Source organism: Ambystoma mexicanum, chromosome 3q (assembly GCF_040938575.1).
Source record: "Ambystoma mexicanum isolate Mex_15411 chromosome 3q, UKY_AmexF1_1, whole genome shotgun sequence".
NCBI classification, from domain to species: Eukaryota; Metazoa; Chordata; class Amphibia; order Caudata; family Ambystomatidae; genus Ambystoma; species Ambystoma mexicanum.
Window position 1 is genome coordinate 967,287,279 of NC_090926.1, and position 12,360 is coordinate 967,299,638.

At 45.0% G+C, this 12,360-nt stretch overlaps 1 protein-coding gene across 1 annotated transcript in view; it reads right to left on the reverse strand.

Annotated features, from left to right (window-relative positions):
- Window positions 1-7,627, reverse strand: part of CDC42EP4 (CDC42 effector protein 4) — a 90,884-nt gene extending 83,257 nt beyond the window's left edge. Inside the window, exon 1 of the mRNA XM_069655109.1 lies at window positions 6,812-7,627. The gene's annotated coding sequence lies outside the window, so the exon portion shown is untranslated. The remainder of the gene's footprint in view (window positions 1-6,811) is intronic.
- Between the last annotated feature and the right edge of the window lie 4,733 nt (window positions 7,628-12,360).

Genomic DNA, 12,360 nt, shown 5'->3' on the forward strand with positions numbered 1-12,360 from the left:
TGCATGCAGCACATCCTACATTCAGAGGCAGTCACTTACTGGGGTTCAGAACGGCCTCCCTCAGAGAGCAACTTCCCGCGTGGAAGTGCCTGCTCGTGGACTAGGCAGAGAACCCTGGCCTGCAGGCCCTGGTCCCAACCGAGACAACACGCTGCCTCCGCAGCGAGCAAGCTGAAAATATTAGATCACATGCATTGATCGCCAAGTATGGGATTGATTTTATAATGCGTGACCCGGGCTGAATAAACTGCATCGTGTGTATGATAACTGAGCAGCACAGAGAAGGTGAAACGCAAGGAAAAGTTTAAGGTTTTATTTTAAACAGGACTTCAGTGGCTTTGCCAATGCTCGTTTTTAACAGAACTTCCGTGAAGGACACAGAGTTCTTATACATCAAGTGGCTGAAAGTAGACCTGGTAAGACGTATTTTTTTTTCTTTTTTTTTTAAATTACACCAGTAGCATTACAACTCAAATTAATTCATTAACTCTTAGAAGACTGCTTTGAACAAACACTGGCAGGCACTTTGTATGCAAAGCCTGATGGTAAGGCTTGAAAAAGCAGGCTCAAAGAGTTTCCAGGAGGTGGTGGTTTGGGCGGGCAGAGGAAGGAATGGCCATAGGGATTAGCAATGCAGTGGGAAGATAATGGGTGTGCACATAACCAAACAGCACTTACAGACTCCTTATCCCTTCCCATACATCCTTCCTCCCTCTGTGTGTACGCTAATGCAATCGTTTTGGCTTATAGGTGTAGCAAGCAACACCCAATAGTATAAACTAACATCCACAATCTCTGGTCTCAATTGTCCGCTTTGATGTTAAACTATAATTTGTAATATTGCCCAATTTAAGAAGGACATACATATTCAAGCCACAATTCTTGTGCTGTGAAACTACAGCCTAGCACCCGCTCCTTTTTCATTTTGGCTATTAGGTGGTACTAAAATGCCACCTATAAGCTGAAACTACCAGCTAGCGCGACATGGCATATGAGGGACACACAGCTTGTAGGTGCCATTTGGTTATTTACCCACCCATTGACTGCCCATGGCCATGATTTCTATAGCCATTCCCACCCAAGACACAATATCCTTGGTTCTCTTTTGACTAGATTTATCAAGCTTTAAAAGTCAAACTTTGTGCTTAAAGTGATTGCCAGTGTTTTTTCAAAGTACTCTTCTGAGAGGAATGACGTTTTGGAGCTATAAACACACTACTGGTGTAATAGAAATGTCTGAACAAGGTCTGCCTTCAACCACTCTTTATAAGCACTATGCATGTCATACAATGAAGTCCTGTTAAAAAGAAGTATTGGCAGAGCCAATAGTTTGGGCTGTTAAGTATTAGTCCTTTGCCACACACCGCTACTATATGCCCAGTCACCCACACCATTTTGCATCAATGGCCAGTTATCACTACAGGAGTGCCTGGAAAATGCCTTTGCCATGCCTACACAAAAGCTAAAACTGTTGCCAACGCTTGCTATTCTTAGCTCATCATCCAGATTTTGCCACTTGCACACGGAAGTGTAGGCAGCTATTCAAGTTGCACCAAAGGCTATCCCTTCTGCCAATCATCCCTTACAAAATGATGTCCATCCAAATCAACAAACGGTGCCCCTCTTAATACCCTATAGAGATCTTGTACCTCCCATTAGGATGGAATATATGCAACACGATGTACTCATATGTAGGGTGCATTGTGCTCCAATGCCCGAGCAGTAGCGAAGGGAAAAATAAAAAGCATGTGCAAGGTTTTGGAATTTGTGTAGGCATGGCAAAGGCAGTGCCATAATGGTACTACCTGCCCATAAGATGATAATCACCGCAAAATGTGCGTTTACCTAGACATACGATAGCTGTGCCGGGCAAGTGCCTGCCTAATACCTATTCAATACCAAAACTATGTCTCAATGTTTGTTTTAACTAGGTCTTCAGTAAAATGATAAGTATGGTGCTTATAAATAAATGGGCTGAAGGCACACCTGGTTAAGACATTTTCAATTCACCCACAGCACATTTTTTGCTGGAATTAAGCCATTCACTTCCTGAAGACTGCTTGGACATAACACTGGCAGGCACATACAGCACAACATGTAATGTTACTACTTGACAAAGTTAGCTCAAAGAGATCCCAGGGGGATGGGTTTTGGGTGGGCAGGTATGGAGCGGAAATGGCCATAGGCATTAACATGGCAAGAAATGGGCAGGTAAATAACCAAACACCCACAATCCATCCTCACATCCCATCTCCATTCTAGCTGAACTCCAATAGAAAGGTTTGGCTGCTTCAGAAGCACCCAATAGCCAAAGCTAAGCACTACTGTGGCCACCCCTGCCCTGCTATTCACAGCTTTACATTAGATTACAGGATAGGCTCCCCTGAATGGGATCACCTATCTCGGCCTGTCGAAAGCCACTTTCTGGTTAGTTCACTCCCTAGCTGCCCAGATATTCCACTGGTGCATGCATTCACCCACTTTTCCTCGTAACCAGAAACTAACAATGGTCACTCACTGAACCCTCAGATATAAACAATTTTATTTTAGCTCTAGAAATAGCGTTCCCCCTTCACATCCACACCGCACCCTCCATCACTGCTTTCAGAAAGAGCCTCAAAACATACCCGTTTCCCCCAGGGTCTGACTGAGGAATAAAAACCAGTCCAGGCACCAGTAAAAAAGTGGCCTAGAATCATGCATTACAATTCATTACTACCCAGAACAGACCGAGTACTACACAAGGTGTCGTTTCTGGTAAACAATGTTGCAAATAAAGCTTTTGAACACATATTTGCTTGGTAACAAACTAGTACAGAATCTTAAGAAACTGCACAAAAATCTGCCCCTTTCTAGAATTGTAGGCTGGCACTTCGGCAATGCCATATTGGCTAGTCCGGCCTGGATTCCCCACAAACAAGGTCCCTTCAATTCCCATCCTACCACCCGTCGATCCTAATCTTTCTATCATATCCTGAAACATTTTGTAACTTCTGCTTCTCCTCCCACCTTCTTTTGAACCTTGCAATGCGATCCGACACCCTCAGGGTAGGGCCAGCACTGAACAAAAATTCAAATTAAATAATGCTGGCTAGGGCTGATGGAAGTTGGAATCCAAAAAACATCTGGAAAGAGAAAAGGTTTCTGAAGGCGAGACCACCGGGAACCGGCTGACCAGCAGACGCTAGAATTAGGTTCAGTATTCCCGACAGGATATCTACCACACAGACAGACGAAGACGCAAGTGATGCGAAACATTCCAGACAAGACACGTCACCAGAGCTCAGGACAAGGCCAGCAGAACTGCAGCGAAATGACTCCACAGCAGGCTTTGCAACTTCAGGGCACGGCCACCAGAATGGTGCCAACTAATCACACAAGGCCTCCAGGACTGGATATCCAAACTCTAGGTGAGCACTCCAGCGCCAAACACCATTGTTCATCTGGCTGAATAAGCAAACAGGGCAATGCTCCAACAGCCAACCCAAGTAGATAGCGTGGGACAGTTTCAAGTCTGGTTTCACTGCACAGTCGCTGACCTTGCCCCACGTGCAGTAAAATGTGCAACGAGACGTCCAGGAATTGCAATTTTCTGGCAAACAGCCAGCATGACTAGATCTCAAAATCCAAATCACTAACATAATGGACATGGGCAAACCTGCCCTCCAGCTTCTCCTCGAGATCTCAGCTGCGTTTGATCGGGTTGATCACAAAATCTTGACCTCCCATCTTCCCAACCCAGCCCACTTCTCAATAAAAGCAACATCATGGATAACCTCCTTTCTAGAGGGCAGAGTTATGAAGGTCTACTCCCATCGAATAATGCAGCTCCCAACACCACCCACTGCGGTGTGCCCCAGGGCTCTTGTAAAGGGTGGGTGCAGTACAATCTATTTACGAAGCCACTCTTCGACAAACTGGACTCGCTCGGCATAGCATACACAAACTATGCAGAAGACACGCAAGTACTCCTCCCTCTCACTGGGGACTACGATCAAGACGCAGCAGCCCTCCGACAAATCTACTCCACCATTCAAATTTGGATGGCAGCCGTCTCTGTTTAAACAGGGACAAAAGCGAGATCATAATTCTAAGCCCCAGGGAAATTCTGCCCAAACTTAACAACTTTACCATCGACAAAACCAACATTCCAGTCTCCACATCCGTAAAGACCCTTGGAGTCTACCTCGACTCAACCCTCTCAATGACCAGAAGGGTCAGTGCCATTGCCTCTGCCCACACCACTAAACTTATAAATGGCATTAAACCTTTCCTAACCCCCCAAAACTGCCAATCCATCGCCCGGGCCACGATAGGAGCCAAACAGGATTACTGTAATGCCATCTGTTAACATGCTCCAAATAGTGCAAACAAGGCGCTCCGAGCAGCCCTGAGCATCCCCAAAAGAGTCCATATCACTCATGCTAGGCGAGCAGCACTCTGGCTTCCCGTCAAGGAAAGCGTGGATTTCAAGATCCTCACCCTCACGCATAAATGCATCAGTCTCTCTGCCCCATCCTACTTATCTGAAACCATTACCAAAAACACCTCTTCTCGCCCCAAAAGAAGTCACTACGTCAACCAACTCTGCATCCCCCACATCAAAAGAGCAAACGCCGGAGGTATAGGTGTCCCTCACATAGCAACCAAACTCTGAAATGCACTTCCCAACGCTCTCAGAGCGGAACCATCCCGGCCCACCTTCCTCAAACCCACTCTGTTCAAATATCTCCATCTGCCTTCTCAGCATAACTTAACTAAGTTTTCTGCATCCTATGTAACCGCTATGCTTCTGCATCCTCTGTACTAAGCAAGTTCTCTTCGTAACAGCACCACAATGCCTAATTTAATGGCAAAATGTATTAACAATGAGCGAGCATTATATAATTTTTACATTTGAGCATTTTCAGTACAGGAGTTTACACTAAGGGCTGCTGTGCGCTTTATAAATGCTAACAAATAAATGACTACTTGGCAATGGCGGTGGACTTGTTCTTGCTGCAGGCGGCCTTGTTTTGGGCCTAGTCCCAACAATACTTCAGCTGCGGCCTGGCCAGTGGTTCATAGCAGTAACACGGCCTCCCTTTCTGCAGCTTATCAAAGCCTGTCTCCACACCCCACGCGCCCCCGTAGTTGCATCAACGTGTGCCGTTTTTATTACAGCAGGAAAAACGGAACAGGCAATAAGTTCGCGGGGAGGGGTATAATACACGGGAGGGGTATAATACACCTGAGAACAGAGAGAGGGGAGCCAGACACTGCAGGTGCGGATGCTCGCGCCACCTGCGATAGGAAAATTACCAAACGTGAAGTGGAAACGTGCGAAAGGCCCATGACATAACATGCCCGTGCTTTTGCGTCATGGCAGGCTCTTATGTTCAACGCATACTTTTAAATGACGTCATATGTGCTCACAGTAGATTGCTGGCAGGAGAAGTAATACCAGAGGGACAGGCGCGCGTGAGCAACGTGACAGTCGCACGTGGGACCGACTCATTCATCCGCCTGAGATCGGGCAAAGGGATTAATTGAGTTGGGAAGACAACACAGGGCAACCATGACGTATTTCCGTGCGCTATCAAGCAGCTCAAGAAGATTGACAGGGTAAACAGACGTCACATTAACAAAGTGCTCCTAAATTCAGTCCAACATGCACGGCACCCCCCACGCACACAGCGCCCCTGTATATTCACGCAGATGTGTTAATGTTATGTACCCGTTACAGGCACACCTACAAACATGCCACATCCCTCCGTGGCTTCTTGGGAAGAATCGTATATACACACACCTACATATGGAAGACTCGTGGATATACAAAAAAAAGCCACACACCAGCGCCCATTTGGGAAATTATATAATTAATGATGTGCCTTTACGCCACCTCCTTCGTCGGGGTACCCCGAGGGGGGCTCAGACGCCGAAAGCAGCAGCAGGTCCTTTGTGCGCATTCTGCCTCTTTGTGTGGAAGTGCCAACTCCCCCACCCCCAAAACCCAAACACATGGGAACCAGCGCTGGCATTTTCAGTTAAAAGCTTATTAACGCCACCCCCATGCTGTAGATCCGTGACATCCCCGAGCTCTGTTTCCAGAAACGGTGCAGTTCACGGAAGCAGTAGACACGCTGGAGGAAAGAGGGGAGAGGGGGGGCGTCTGCCTCAGGCACATCTGAATGCAATCAAGCGTGAAAGCCTAGCCACACAGTGCCACGGGCCGGGCGCCATGCCCCCTAACTATAACACCCAGAACAATGGGGGGGGGCACATGCCATTAACTAAGACAACTCTGCTCAGAAGTCAGCGGTAAGCAATGCTGAGCAAGGCTAGACAGACGGCGAATCAATCATTTAATTTAAAATGCCCTCCCATTACTCAATGTCCTTCTAAAAAGCCGATAGCAGTGGCGAAGCCTCCCGATGGTGATCAGAGCTACGGCAGCCCCCCCGAATTACTGATTAAGGGCACCGTATATTGAAGGATGTCTTCTAATTAAGTAAATAACCCCAAAACGTATACATTACACCACATGATTAAGTAAATAACCCCAAAACGTATACATTACACCACATGTAGGTATTACACCCCTTGACATGGAAAGCTGGAGACCCGGCCCCGCCCATCACGCGTGTAATATTCCCACCACATGCGACCACTTCCACTAAAACCCCCTTCCTCGGGGCCGGGTCAGGCGAGCTCCCCGCAGGACCCGTGCTCCATCTCCTGCCTTCACACTGCCCCTTCATCCCCCCGCCTCCCTGGCATCCAAGCCCTTGCCACAACAAAGGAAATACAGGAAGACCTCTCAAGCACCTACCTCTCAGAGTTACAAAGTGGCACACCGGCGGAAGGCCCCCCCTTTGTCTACTTCCAGAACTTTCCTGCGCATCCCAGTCCAGGGGTGACCAAGACAACGGCTCTGCTTCGGCAGGGGCCCAGCGTTCACTCCTGTCCGCGCTGCATTACATCCAGCCCGGGTCCCGAATGAGGAGGAGGGGCACAGGGTGTCCGGCTGCTCCTCTGTGGCTCTCTTTTAGTGCCGGGGAGAGGGTCCCCGCTGGTCTTGGAGGGCAGTGTCGCCTCCTCTGCCGTCCCCGCGGAACTCTGGAGTGGTTCCGTCTCACCCTCGGGATTCTCCTGTTCCTGGTTCCTCGGGTGAGAGATCCGGGCAGGCTCTCCTGTGCTCCACTGCCGGTCTCTCTGGTGAGCAGTGCACACTGGATCCCGCTCCTGACTCCCGCTGGCCTCTGCTCTGCTGCCTCCAGCCCAACCCTGTGCTGATGGCGCACTTGGCTCAGCTGCGCGCACACACACACTAACTGCAGTAAAAAAAAAAATATCCCTGCTCTCGCCTCCCTTTCAGGACTCTCCTCCCAGGTCTGCATTTGTTTAGAGGGGGGGGGTTGGGGGTGTAGCTAACCGCGCCTCCCAATCCGGGCGGCCAGCACGGGAGGGGGTGGATGACATTAACTTTGAAATAATCAAGCACGCTAGAAGTGAGAATTAACACCCATTGAGTGATCAGGAGCAGTAGACCCCCGTGCGGTTCCCCCTTTGTCTGGACGTTTATTAAAAACAGGGCTGATGTGCTCTTAGGGAAATTGGCTTTTTCCAAGACTAGATTTGCATTTAAAAACATCCCTTCCTGTGCCCCAGCTGCGTGCACTAATGGCAACCTTTTTCTACTGGTCTATGGAGAAGGAGGGCTTCAACTGCAGCAGAGAATGTGTGCACCAGTGCACCGCAGCCCCTCCCCCTACGATACAAGCCTGCACCCTCCCTGAACCTGACCTTGGGATTGCGTGAGAACTGTAGTCCACACTCTCCAGGCTCTGAGTGTGCACACATTGTTCACAGTGCGTTTCTCTGTGCAGCCTGCATTTAGGAGTGTGCACTCTACGCTCGCAGGGGGAATGAGTGTACTTTCACGAAGAGCCCTCTACATTTGCCATATAGTCTCACATATGGGGGTCATTACTTGTTCCCCAGTCTGGAAAAAATGCAGGTCAAATTAACCATGGACACAAAAGTCAGCCGGTGGGGGCAGTAGAATAACTCTGTTAAAAATGTTGGGTGGGACATGACAGCTAAAGGAAAGGGGCAGGGACAGGTGGAGGAAGGGTTGATAGTGGCTCTGAGCATTAACACTAAACTACTACACCACAAGACTCCCTTGCCGACACACTGTTATAAATTTCGGTAGACCGGTCTTCGGAAGTTATAACACCACAGTGTATCTTTAAAATTCACTGCATTGACAAAAGTAAAAAAGCCTGCGCCCACTTTACCTAAAGAGGGCCTGCAAGCATGCAGAAGGGGGGTGGTGTTTGATTATTGCCACCGTGGCATTGAATCAACCAAGCATGTGGACATAATACAAAATGGATGCCTGCAAGATTTTAAAACCGCACATTAAGTTGCTTATTCTGATTTCAAAATTACTTGCAACATGTATTTTGTAAAATAGACAGTGTCCCCTATTTTATCATGCCCATTTAGTTTCCTTGGCTGATGGTACTCCTGTATAGGCCGTGGCAAGAATATGTCTGCCCTCTGTATGTCTGGGCTGGTGGTTGTCCTGGGTAGGCTGTTGGCTCGCTGCTGCGTCGCTTTGTAATTCTGCTCCGAGTTGCCGTGGCCTATTTAGGAGTACCATCAGCCCAGGAAACTCGATGGGCATGATAAAATACATTTTAGCCCTGAAAAGGACCCTAGGGGTCGAAACATGTGTTGGTTGACCATCCAAGACTATATGTCTTCCTCACTTTAATAAAATCACTTGGGTTTATAATATAATTACTGTGTAAATATCCATCTTTACAATCCAAAACTAAACTTGCTGTGGCTCACCGTGAATATTGGATGAAGGGTCTCATTGTTATTTGTCCTGGAATCTACCATAATAACAATTTGAAGGACACAATGTGCCCAATATCCACAAAGAATTGATAAGATTCACTATATTGAAAGTGGACATAGGAAAGTTATGTTTCTATTACTAAGATCCATCTTTGGAAGCAGTTGGTCATCCGTCACATAGAGAGAATGCAAACTCAAGAGTTAATGTAAGCAACATTTTAAAATAATATTTAGGCAAGTGAGGATGGCAAGTGTGCTCTATGCTACATGATTAAAGATTTGATGGATGAATGTTAAATTTGACGCAAAGAGTAGATATTGTATGTGTTAATTTTAACTTAAATTGATAGTTAACATGTTTATGTGCAGTGTATATTCTATTATAAAGTGGGTACTGAAATATATTCTCGATTTTACATAGTTTACACAGTTATATTCTTCAGATATGTGCCTGTCATGGGTTCAATCTTCCAGTTGATGGCTTCTTCAACAGTAATCATCAACAACGCATCTGTGATAACCATTATCTGGGATGATCGACAGACACCAATCTGTCCTTTCGCGGATGCAGTGATAAGGAGTAACATGGCAGTCTATAGGTTCTGAAAACGCGCAGATGTGAAAGTGTTTCATTTGAAAGTGAAACCAAACCTTTCTTCTCACTAATGGAATGCCATGTGTGTCAAAATCAGTTATGGAACATAAGAACTTTCTGTGAAGAAAGCAAAGACTGGGATTAATCGATCGATGAACGTAATCAGCATTATAAGATCGCCGTTCAGAGTTACACAAAATATGCTAACCATGCTATGTTCGCTAGCTATAACCTCTTTTGGAAACTGTATCCATGTTTTCCTGGACATAAATCTCCTTTCAGCAGCATGTAAAAAATAAAAGTACCTTTTACGCTCCCAACTATTGCTGTTTTCTTCATAATATACGTTTTTCATCATATTTGTGAAAAAAAACAAAAGTTTCACGTTTTGTGCCGTTGTGTGTGTTTATGTTCCTGGTTCTGCATTATAAAACATTATGACGTGGGTGATGATGGTACATTTGGCTACGCTACCCACTAACGTCATTAAAATAGGTGGAGCATATTATTTTTACTAGTGATGTCAGCTTTAAGGGCTGGTGATCTGAATTACATCCGCAAGGGCGCTTGAATTTAGGGCGATGGATCAACGGATAAGATTAGCACAAGATAGCGGTACGTGACCCGTCATTTTAGCATTTGTAAAAGTGAGAAAAACTAAGGTAAGATACATTGGAATATTTTTTCAAGCTCGATCAGTGTATGCTCAAAAATACATGCACGATCGATTGGGCCAATAACATTTCTGAGCGAGATACCCCTTTATCTGTGTCATATTGTCATTTGCTGGTTTATAAACATGTTAATAAACAGAAATAATAATAAAAGAAGACAGTTGAAAATTATTCTAAGGAACTCAAGACCCAACTTAAAGACACTTTCATTGACTTAACTGCATTTGAACATGATCGCAGAGATTTTTGAATAAGTTATCAGGTTTGGGCCTTCCTCAAAGGCTTCTACAGGTGCTAATTGCATTCCCTACTGGGTCAGAGTTCAACTTGGCATGTAAGGTTGCCTGATGCAAAGTTCATCCAGTCAAGGATAAATCTTTGCTCCATTGCTATTCTCAGTTAGCATCTTCCTGTTGTCTTAAAAACAGCTAAGAAATTTTCACCAAAACTGACAAGGACCCCTATATAAGTTCTGATAAATGCAGATGATACAATCTTACTTAATCAGACCTCGAATGCTCACTGACTGTTTTGGCAAACTATTTTACCATTAATTATTTAAAGATAAACATTCCCCAAAAATATTTTCCTTTATTTCAAGTGCCTGGTTTGTTCGTACAAACAAAATTGAGGAAAAAAATTCCTCCCAGTACTCAGGAGTAAAGTTTGATCACGAGTTGAACTGGAAAAACATGTACAATATGACTGAATAGGGCTCCAATTTAAAGAGGCTGTTTTCAACCAGTTGTTTTAGCTAACATGGTTTGTAAAGTGTAATCTCACTTGAAAAAGAATACAAGATCAAAATCCCTCAATTACTTGTATATGGTGTGCACCGTTTGACCTGAAATGATTTGATTAAACATACAAATGCTAAATGCAAGACTTCTCTTTAAAGCAAATAGGTTGCACTACTTGAGGCAGCGTGGTTAGAATTGCTATCCTGACCTTTAAAGGCTATTCTGTAATCCTATGGTTGTGACCAGTGTTAGAAGCATCTGACATAGGCACAGTAAGAAATCCACCATATGGTGAGATGTCCAGTAATCTCATTGTGAGTTCAGCTTTTCAGAACTGGTCAAGGGTTACGTGTCTTTATAGCGATAAGAAAAATAGTGACACACTTTTTCAGTGACTCTAAAATAACAAAAGAAATCAAATTATTTTCTCTTTTTTATCTTGGGGGGGTCCGCCCAAAGCCCCTCGTTTTCCCTGATTTACAAACCCCCACAAACCCACCAATCTTTCTTAATCCCATACCCCGCGCCCAGCATATCCTTTTATTAAAAAGTCGACATTTATGTCGGTATGTAGGTTCACTGAAAACGTTTGTCACTATTTTAATTTTGTTATAAACACTTTATACCCTGGTGAAGATGCCGGTGGGAAAAGTGAACCTCACTGAAGAGCAGTTCTATGTGGCGTAACGGGTCAGAAGAAGGAGTCGGACACGTTGCGGATATTATTCAATAACTTTAATGACATTTAAATAAAAGGCCTAACTTTCCCGATTGCTAGAGGAAGTACCCTACCTATCTAAAGGAACTAAAGGTGCTTGTCAGTTTTCAGGAAGTCCTAAGTAAATCCTTCCTCCATCCAAACTAACTCCATCTGATGCTGCTACCACTATATCTAAATAAATTAAATAGGCCAGGAGAGTGTCTTAAATGTACATGGTCTTCTCTTCTCTTCAGATAGTCTCTTTACTTACACATCTTCTCTGTGATACAGATATTTCTTAACATAGCCTCCTTGGATAGTCTCTGAGATCAGTTCTTGTAGTTCTTCAAAGACACTCTTGGTTTTCATGCTGTCTGTGGTCCTATTTGTATAATCTGTTCTCTGGTGGTGGTTCCTCACACTCTTGTCATCCCTGGTAGACTCTTCCCAGTCTTTAATTTTGGACATTACTGAGTAGGGTTTATCTTGCCCCTTTTTAGTCTTTCCTTGAAAGGAATTTTCTGTTTAAAAACTCCCTCCTCTTTTATCCTGTTGATAGGATATCTTCCCTTTCTCCCAGGGGATTTGTTTCCAGTCTCTGCTTGTTCCCCACTTGGGTTGGGTAAACCCCCTTTGTATATTCTTTTCATTTCTATTGTTAACTGATTTCCCTCTCAATATCCTTTCCTCAGGACTGGGATGAGTTTCTCTCTTATAATAACCCTCTTGCCCAGCCAGGTTATTTGTTACTTGTTTTCTCTGCTTTTTACAATTCAAATTGCACATTCTTACCTTTAC